This window comes from Lissotriton helveticus, chromosome 2_1 (assembly GCF_964261635.1).
Source record: "Lissotriton helveticus chromosome 2_1, aLisHel1.1, whole genome shotgun sequence".
NCBI classification, from domain to species: Eukaryota; Metazoa; Chordata; class Amphibia; order Caudata; family Salamandridae; genus Lissotriton; species Lissotriton helveticus.
The window spans coordinates 3,294,186-3,303,660 of record NC_136059.1 but is presented as its reverse complement, the minus strand read 5'-3'; the positions used below and the strand labels follow the sequence as shown (position 1 = coordinate 3,303,660).

The window sequence follows — 9,475 nt, the reverse complement described above, 5'->3', positions numbered from 1 at the left end:
GTTTTCCTCTTTACTACATTTTTGAATGACATGGTATTCACTTAATCAGCTGCTACTCAAAATAGTTTGCAGACCGAAGCAATGTTCAACTAGGAAATTGAATGTATACATTGATGAAAGATGGTGAGGTATAGTGTACGTTCTGCAAATAGTCTGCTTGCTATTTTTTATTGTACTTTTTCTAGCAATTTGAAAGCTAAACATAAGACGCTCCATTAGTGAAAGATTATCCCAGGTCTCCCAGCCTTACTCTTTGCAGCTGATATGTAAATTTGACAGTAAAATCAAATCAAATATAAATGCACTCATTCTGACACACTCAGACCCTCGCGCTCAGAGGGGCGGCAGGCGGGTGTGCTCGGGGGGGGGGGGGGGGGCGATGTCGCGGGCAGGCACTCTATCAATGCCATGCTTTTTGCCTGAATCCCCATGAGTAGATCTGTAAAGGATTCGGGTCCCTAGAAATATTAATTTCTTTAACTCCAAAACTACTGAACAGATTTATAGCAAGTAACTAGCATTGGCACAGCCAATAGGTCTCGCCTTTGGGACCTTGTAAGTGTTTAGCCATGCAACAGTTGATGTTGTTGCACCAAGGATATTGTGCTGGATAACTAAACACTTAATAGGGTCCCAAAGGCGAGACCTATTGGCTATGCCAATGCTTGTTAACTGTGTTTGAAAATGCCAATTTTTGAAAGTGGGCATTTTCTTGCTTTACCATTCTGTGTGCCTCTGCCTGTTTGTGTATTCACCATCTGTTGGAGTGACGGGAGCTGGGGATGTGCATTCACTCTAGACAGTCACAAGGGGGTGCGGAGGTGTCCTTCCTGCCTGGTCGACTCCTAGCCAGGCTGAATGCACCTTTCTGCGTTTAGAGTGGTGGTAGGAGTATTTTTACTGGGACCTGAATAGGCTCGCTCTCCTTTGCATAACGCTGTTTCCACCTCCTGCGGTTAAGCTGCACAGGGGAGGACAGAACTGGTTTGGACTGAGCTCAGAGACCCTTGCCACAAAAAGAACAATGAGAAAATGGGGTATAAGTAATGGACCTAAAACCCCAGAACCTTAGATCACTCCTGGAATCAAGAAGGACCTCTGCCAATGAAGAAGAGCTGTGAGGTGTACTGCCCCTTTGCTGTGGGTTGCTTTGCTGGGTTGGCCTGCAGTTGCTGCTTCTCCCAAGGAGAGGACAAAGATTGGACTTTGTTGTGAAACCTGCTTGAGAAGGATCTCTAAGGGCTTGTGTGTGCTTGCCTCCTATTCTGAAGTCGCAGGGACACAAAGCCTTCACCGACCGCTTCCTTGAACTCCACTGCTGGGAGTTCTGACCAGCTATGAGAGCCTGAAAATCAATAATTCTGTCTGTTAGCAGCAGTTTAGTTCAACGCAGCACAGCTGTGCGGGAGAAAGTTTTAACGCACTGTCTCGTGCGGCCAAAGAAATCGATGGATCACCTGCCGGCGGCCCGAAGAACCAATGCATGCCGAGTCCCGTGCACCAATCTCCGAAGTCTGAGATCACCGCACCGACTGCAACGCAGGCCCTGCTGCGCCTAAAAGAATCTACACATCGTGGAACTGTAGCTGAAGAAATCGACGAAGTTCCTGTGTGACCACCACCGCATCCACCTCCAGCGCATCCAGATTTCCACGTATCACATTTGTACGCCACATCAACGCTGGAGCTGCAGTAAGAAATTGACGCCTCACCTCCCTGCACAGTAAGAAACTGACTTGTCACCTCCCCTGCTTGGCAGTAAGGAACTGACACAACACCTCCCTGGAGCAAGGAACAGACGTATCACCTCCCCTGGAGCAAGGAACCGACGCATCACCTCCCCTGGAGCAAGGAACTGATGCATCACCTCCCCTGGAGCAAGGAACTGATGCATCACCTCCCCTGGAGCAAGGAACCGACGCATCACCTCCCCTGGAGCAAGGAACCGACGCATCACCTCCCCTGGAGCAAGGAACTGATGCATCACCTCCCCTGGAGCAAGGAACTGATGCATCACCTCCCCTGGAGCAAGGAACTGATGCATCACCTCCCATGGAGCAAGGAACCGACGCATCACCTCCCCTGGAGCAAGGAACTGATGCATCACCTCCCCTGGAGCAAGGAACTGATGCATCACCTCCCCTGGAGCAAGGAACTGATGCATCACCTCCCCTGGAGCAAGGAACTGATGCATCACCTCCCCTGGAGCAAGGAACTGACGCATCACCTCCCCTGGAGCAAGGAACTGACGCATCACCTCCCCTGGAGCAAGGGGCCGAAGACGCATCACCTCCCCTGGAGCAAGGAACTGACGCATCACCTCCCCTGGAGCAGGGAACTGACGCATCACCTCCCCTGGAGCAAGGAACTGATGCATCACCTCCCCTGGAGCAAGGAACCGACGCATCACCTCTCCTGGAGCAAGGAACCGACGCATCACCTCCCCTGGAGCAGGGAACTGACGCATCACCTCCCCTGGAGCAAGGAACCAACGCATCACCTCCCCCGGAGCAAGGAACTGACGCATCACCTCCCCCGGAGCAAGGAACTGACGCATCACCTCCCCTGGAGCAAGGAACAGATGCATCACCTCCCATGGAGCAAGGAACCGACGCATCACCTCCCCTGGAGCAGGGAACTGACGCATCACCTCCCCTGGAGCAAGGAACCAACGCATCACCTCCCCCGGAGCAAGGAACTGACGCATCACCTCCCCTGGAGCAAGGAACTGACGCATCACCTCCCCCGGAGCAAGGAACTGACGCATCACCTCCCCTGGAGCAAGGAACTGACGCATCACCTCCCCCGGAGCAAGGAACAGACGCATCACCTCCCCCGGAGCAAGGAACAGACGCATCACCTCCCCCGGAGCAAGGAACAGACGCATCACCTCCCCTGGAGCAAGGAACCGACGCATCACCTCCCCTGGAGCAAGGAACTGACGCATCACCTCCCCTGGAGCAAGGAACTGACGCATCACCTCCCCTGGAGCAAGGAACTGATGCATCACCTCCCCTGGAGCAAGGAACCGACGCATCACCTCTCCTGGAGCAAGGAACTGACGCATCACCTCCCCTGGAGCAAGGAACTGACGCATCACCTCCCCTGGAGCAAGGAACCGACGCATCACCTCTCCTGGAGCAAGGAACCGACGCATCACCTCCCCTGGAGCAGGGAACTGACGCATCACCTCCCCTGGAGCAAGGAACCAACGCATCACCTCCCCCGGAGCAAGGAACCAACGCATCACCTCCCCCGGAGCAAGGAACCGACGCATCACCTCTCCTGGAGCAAGGAACCGACTCATTCTCCCCTGGAGCAAGGAACTGATGCATCATCTCCCCTGGAGCAAGGAACCGACGCATCACCTCCCCTGGAGCAAGGAACTGACGCATCACCTCCCCTGGAGCAAGGAACTGATGCATCACCTCCCCTGGAGCAAGGAACCGACGCATCACCTCCCCATGGAGCAAGGAACTGACTCATCACCTCCCCTGGAGCAAGGAACTGATGCATCACCTCCCCTGGAGCAAGGAACTGATGCATCACCTCCCCTGGAGCAAGGAACCGACGCATCACCTCCCCATGGAGCAAGGAACCGACGCATCACCTCCCCATGGAGCAAGGAACTGATGCATCACCTCCCCTGGAGCAAGGAACTGATGCATCACCTCCCCTGGAGCAAGGAACTGATGCATCACCTCCCCTGGAGCAAGGAACTGACGCATCACCTCCCCTGGAGCAAGGAACTGACGCATCACCTCCCCTGGAGCAAGGAACTGACGCATCACCTCCCCTGGAGCAAGGAACTGACGCATCACCTCCCCTGGAGCAAGGAACTGACGCATCACCTCCCCTGGAGCAAGGAACTGAAGCATCACCTCCCCTGGAGCAAGGAACTGAAGCATCACCTCCCCTGGAGCAAGGAACTGAAGCATCACCTCCCCTGGAGCAAGGAACCAACGCATCACCTCCCCTGGAGCAAGGAACTGAAGCATCACCTCCCCTGGAGCAAGGAACTGAAGCATCACCTCCCCTGGAGCAAGGAACTGATGCATCACCTCCCCTGGAGCAAGGAACCGACGCATCACCTCTCCTGGAGCAAGGAACCGACGCATCACCTCTCCTGGAGCAAGGAACCGACTCATCCTCCCCTGGAGCAAGGAACCGACGCATCACCTCCCCTGGAGCAAGGAACCGACGCATCACCTCCCATGGAGCAAGGAACCGATGCATCACCTTCCCAAAGCATAAGGAACCGATGCATCACCACCCCTGGAGCAGGAAACGGACGCATCACATCCCTGGAGCAAGGAACCGACGCATCACCTCCCTGGAGCAAGGAACCGACGCATCACCTCCCTGGAGCAAGGAACCGACGCATCACCTCCCTGGAGCAAGGAACCGACGCATCACCTCCCTGGAGCAAGGAACCGACGCATCACCTCCCTGGAGCAAGGAACCGACGCATCACCTCCCCTGGAGCAAGGAACCGATGCATCACCTTCCCAAAGCATAAGGAACCGACGTATCACCTCCCGTGGAGCAAGGAACCGACGCATCGCCTCCCCTGTAGCAAGGAACTGACGCATCACCTCCCCTGGAGCAAGGAACTGACGCATCACCTTCCCCGGAGCAAGGAACTGACGCATCACCTCCCCCGGAGCAAGGACGCATAACCTCCCCTGGAGCAAGGAACTGACGCATCGCCTCCCCTGTAGCAAGGAACTGACGCATCACCTCCCCCGGAGCAAGGAACTGACGCATCACCTCCCCCGGAGCAAGGACGCATAACCTCCCCTGGAGTAAGTGACTGACGCATCGCCTCCTATGGAGCAAGTGACTGACGGTACGCCTCCCCTGGAGCAAGTGACCGACGCATCGCCTCCCCTGGAGCAAGTGACCGACGCATCGCCTCCCCTGGAGCAAGGGACCGACGCATCGCCTCCCCTGGAGCAAGGGACCGACGCATCGCCTCCCCTGGAGCAAGGGGCCGACGCATCGCCTCCCCTGGAGCAAGGGGCCGACGCATCGCCTCCCCTGGAGCAAGGGGCCGACGCATCGCCTCCCCTGGAGCAAGGGGCCGACGCATCGCCTCCCCTGGAGCAAGGGGCCGACGCATCGCCTCCCCTGGAGCAAGGGGCCGAAGACGCATCGCCTCCCCTGGAGCAAGGGGCCGAAGACGCATCGCCTCCCCTGGAGCAAGGGGCCGAAGACGCATCGCCTCCCCTGGAGCAAGGGGCCGAAGACGCATCGCCTCCCCTGGAGCAAGGGGCCGAAGACGCATCGCCTCCCCTGGAGCAAGGGGCCGAAGACGCATCGCCTCCCCTGGAGCAAGGGGCCGAAGACGCATCGCCTCCCCTGGAGCAAGGGGCCGAAGACGCATCGCCTCCCCTGGAGCAAGGGGCCGAAGACGCATCGCCTCCCCTGGAGCAAGGGGCCGAAGACGCATCGCCTCCCCTGGAGCAAGGGGCCGAAGACGCATCGCCTCCCCTGGAGCAAGGGGCCGAAGACGCATCGCCTCCCCTGGAGCAAGGGGCCGAAGACGCATCGCCTCCCCTGGAGCAAGGGGCCGAAGACGCATCGCCTCCCCTGGAGCAAGGGGCCGAAGACGCATCGCCTCCCCTGGAGCAAGGGGCCGAAGACGCATCGCCTCCCCTGGAGCAAGGGGCCGAAGACGCATCGCCTCCCCTGGAGCAAGGGGCCGAAGACGCATCGCCTCCCCTGGAGCAAGGGGCCGAAGACGCATCGCCTCCCCTGGAGCAAGGGGCCGAAGACGCATCGCCTCCCCTGGAGCAAGGGGCCGAAGACGCATCGCCTCCCCTGGAGCAAGGGGCCGAAGACGCATCGCCTCCCCTGGAGCAAGGAACTGATGCATCACCTCCCCTGGAGCAAGGGGCCGAAGACGCATCGCCTCCCCTGGAGCAAGGGGCCGAAGACGCATCGCCTCCCCTGGAGCAAGGGGCCGAAGACGCATCGCCCCCCCTGGAGCAAGGGGCCGAAGACGCATCGCCTCGCATTGGTGCAAGGGACCGACGCATCGCCTCCCCTGGAGCAAGGAACCGACGCATCGCCTCGCATTGGTGCAAGGGACCGACGCATCGCCTCGCATTGGTGCAAGGAACCGACGCATCGCCTCCCCTGGAGCAAGGGACCGACGCATCGCCTCCCCTGGAGCAAGGGGCCGACGCATCGCCTCCCCTGGAGCAAGGGGCCGAAGACGCAATGCCCCCCCTGGAGCAAGGGGCCGAAGACGCATCGCCCCCCCTGGAGCAAGGGGCCGAAGACGCATCGCCTCCCCTGGAGCAAGGGGCCGAAGACGCATCGCCTCGCATTGGTGCAAGGGACCGACGCATCACCTTCCCTGCAGCTGTTTTTGCTTGTAGTTTTGACACATCCCATGAACTTTGTGCTAAGACTGATGTATCTATAATTTCCTATGAATAGAACTGTGTTTACCTTCTAAAAATCATGTTTTGATATCTGTATGTTGGATTTTTGTCGATTTTGTAGTCTTGTTTGGTTTAGATAAATCTACTTTATTTACTGGTGTGGTGTCCATTTGTGGTATTTTCACTGTCACTGTGTTATATACAAATGCTTTACACATTCCCTCTATAGTTTAGCCTGACTGCTCTGTGTCAAGATACCAGAGGGTTAGCACAGGTAAACTTAGGTGTGTACTTTGCTCATCTTGACTACAAGAAAGGGTCCCTACTTGGACAAGGTGCCTACCTCTGCCAACTAGGGACACCCAGTGCTAACACCGATGTACCATCCCTAAAGTGCAGTGAATCTGAATCATGCTTTGGTTGTCACAGGTGGATGCTAAAGAAGGGACCCCGTCAGCATACCAGAGGCTCCTGAGGCGCAGGGATCATGCCGGCTGCGGAGGTATGAGGAGTCGAGCGGGGCTTTGCTTCTCCCAGGTGACAAGATGTCAAAGTACTGACAGTGCTCCGATACTGGCGGCTCTGGGAAGTGTGGAGTCGAGCAGGCGTGCTGCTGGGAGAGAGTGCCCCCCCTTCATTGCCGCAGGACAGCAGAGCGCTACTGGACAGCCAGCATTACTGCACAGGTGAGCATGGCTGTGGGAACGAGAAGAGCCTGCAGGTATCACTGTATGCAGAGGGGCTCTGAGCAGACGAGAGAGGGCAGTCTGCAGGTATCACTGTATGCAGAGGGGCTCTGAGCAGGCGGGAGAGGGCAGTCTGCAAGTATCACTGTGGGTGCAGGATGGGCTCTGGGGCTCTGAGCAGGCGGGAGAGGGCAGTCTGCAGGTATCACTGTATGCAGAGGGGCTCTGGGGCTCTGAGCAGGCGAGAGAGGGCAGTCTGCAGGTATCACTGTATGCAGAGGGGCTCTGAGCAGGCGAGAGAGGGCAGTCTGCAGGTATCACTGTATGCAGAGGGACTCTGGGGCTCTGAGCAGGCGAGAGAGGGCAGTCTGCAGGTATCACTGTATGCAGAGGGGCTCTGAGCAGGCGAGAGAGGGCAGTCTGCAGGTATCACTGTATGCAGAGGGGCTCTGAGCAGGCGAGAGAGGGCAGTCTGCAGGTATCACTGTATGCAGAGGGGCTCTGAGCAGACGAGAGAGGGCAGTCTGCAGGTATCACTGTATGCAGAGGGGCTCTGAGCAGACGAGAGAGGGCAGTCTGCAGGTATCACTGTATGCAGAGGGGCTCTGAGCAGACGAGAGAGGGCAGTCTGCAGGTATCACTGTATGCAGAGGGGCTCTGAGCAGACGAGAGAGGGCAGTCTGCAGGTATCACTGTATGCAGAGGGGCTCTGAGCAGACGAGAGAGGGCAGTCTGCAGGTATCACTGTATGCAGAGGGGCTCTGAGCAGACAAGAGAGGGCAGTCTGCAGGTATCACTGTATGCAGAGGGGCTCTGGGGCTCTGAGCAGGCGAGAGAGGGCAGTCTGCAGGTATCACTGTATGCAGAGGGTCTCTGAGCAGACGAGAGAGGGCAGTCTGCAGGTATCACTGTATGCAGAGGGGCTCTGAGCAGACGAGAGAGGGCAGTCTGCAGGTATCACTGTATGCTGGCTGGGGACATAAAACTGGAGCAATAAATCCCCTCCTGTACCTCCATTAGGGACCAGTCATTTTCACTCTAAGATGACCTTACCCTAAGAACTGGTCTCTTTTAGACTAATCTCTTCTCATCTACAGCGCACTTTATATAGCTATGTATTCACAACTCAGTTGATAGTACTATACTGCTTCTTGTAACTTAGATATTTTTAACGTGCACCCAATTCACTTTGCATCGATCGCTACCACATATATGTCTGGCTGCTCATTAGTGTCACCTGACGCATTAATTTGTTGTTAGCACCTATATTTTATGCCAATATTTCATCAGTATTATATTCTTATCTGGTTATTGTATATCTGTGTTATTGCACCCATTGCATTTTTATTCCTGTAATGTACTTTCTGCTACCACATATTTTTTGATCTCTCACTAGTGACCCTCTTTTGACCCATGTAACCTATTGTGCTGCATTTATCTGTGCTATTGTATATCTCTTCTGTTCACTCTCCCACACTCACCCCTACGCCATACTAACATGGATCAAAGCGGCAAGCACACATATAAAATAAACTACCCACCCTCACTTACCAAAAAAGCCGCTAAACGATTTAAACACAACTTCCTGAGGTCCCACCCTGAAACAGCCTTTGCCGACACCTACTTCTCACCGGTAAATGGATCCCTGAACACCGATATCATCTTCCACACCATACGCAGAGCTCAGTGGAGAAAAGTGTTCCTTACCCTACTCAACGTCTCTACCATCAGGAAAACCGCTCATGGCCTAACACTCTCCATAGCACCTTCCCATCTCTTCCCAGGCAGAACAGCCATCACTATATACAACAACGGGATTGTCCTATTTCAATCCACAGACAGGTACCTGGAACTACTCGACAACCTGTTCCCCGTTCTCAAAGAACACCTCACCAACTGTCGGGCCTCTACACATACACATACTCCACTCCAACGGAACCAACTGAACGAGAATTCCACACCTCCAACTATCGTCTCAGAACGACTCACCGCTTCTGACCCGCACAACTCGACTCTCTCCCATCCCAACTCCCCCCCCACTATACCCACCCCCAGCACTCCCTGCACCTCCGTCTCTCCTAGCTCCCCCTTCAGCCTGGACGTCTCTCCCCCCACTCCCTCCTCTCCTGCTACTCATGGCCCCCACTCCTCCCTCAACATTTCCTCCTCCAGTCTCTGCACTCAACACACTCCTGACATACACCCCTCCCTTAACATCTCCCCCCCCATTCCTTGTAATCCAGCCACTCCTAGCCCCCACGTCTCCCTCAACAGCTCCCCCCTCATTCTCTGCACTCAACCCACTCATAACCTACACCACCCCCTCAACATCTCCCCCCCACTCCCTGCACCCCAGCCACTCTTAGCCTTCACTCCCTCACTCCCTGCACTCCTGCC

At 56.2% G+C, this 9,475-nt stretch overlaps 1 protein-coding gene across 2 annotated transcripts in view; it reads left to right on the top strand.

The window, feature by feature from the left end:
* The window catches only part of LOC144817651 (uncharacterized), a 434,119-nt gene that overhangs the window by 31,015 nt on the left and 393,629 nt on the right, over positions 1-9,475 (top strand). For both annotated transcript variants that reach the window (XM_078674371.1, XM_078674372.1), the window contains exon 2: positions 6,822-7,078. The gene's annotated coding sequence lies outside the window, so the exon portion shown is untranslated. The remainder of the gene's footprint in view (positions 1-6,821; positions 7,079-9,475) is intronic.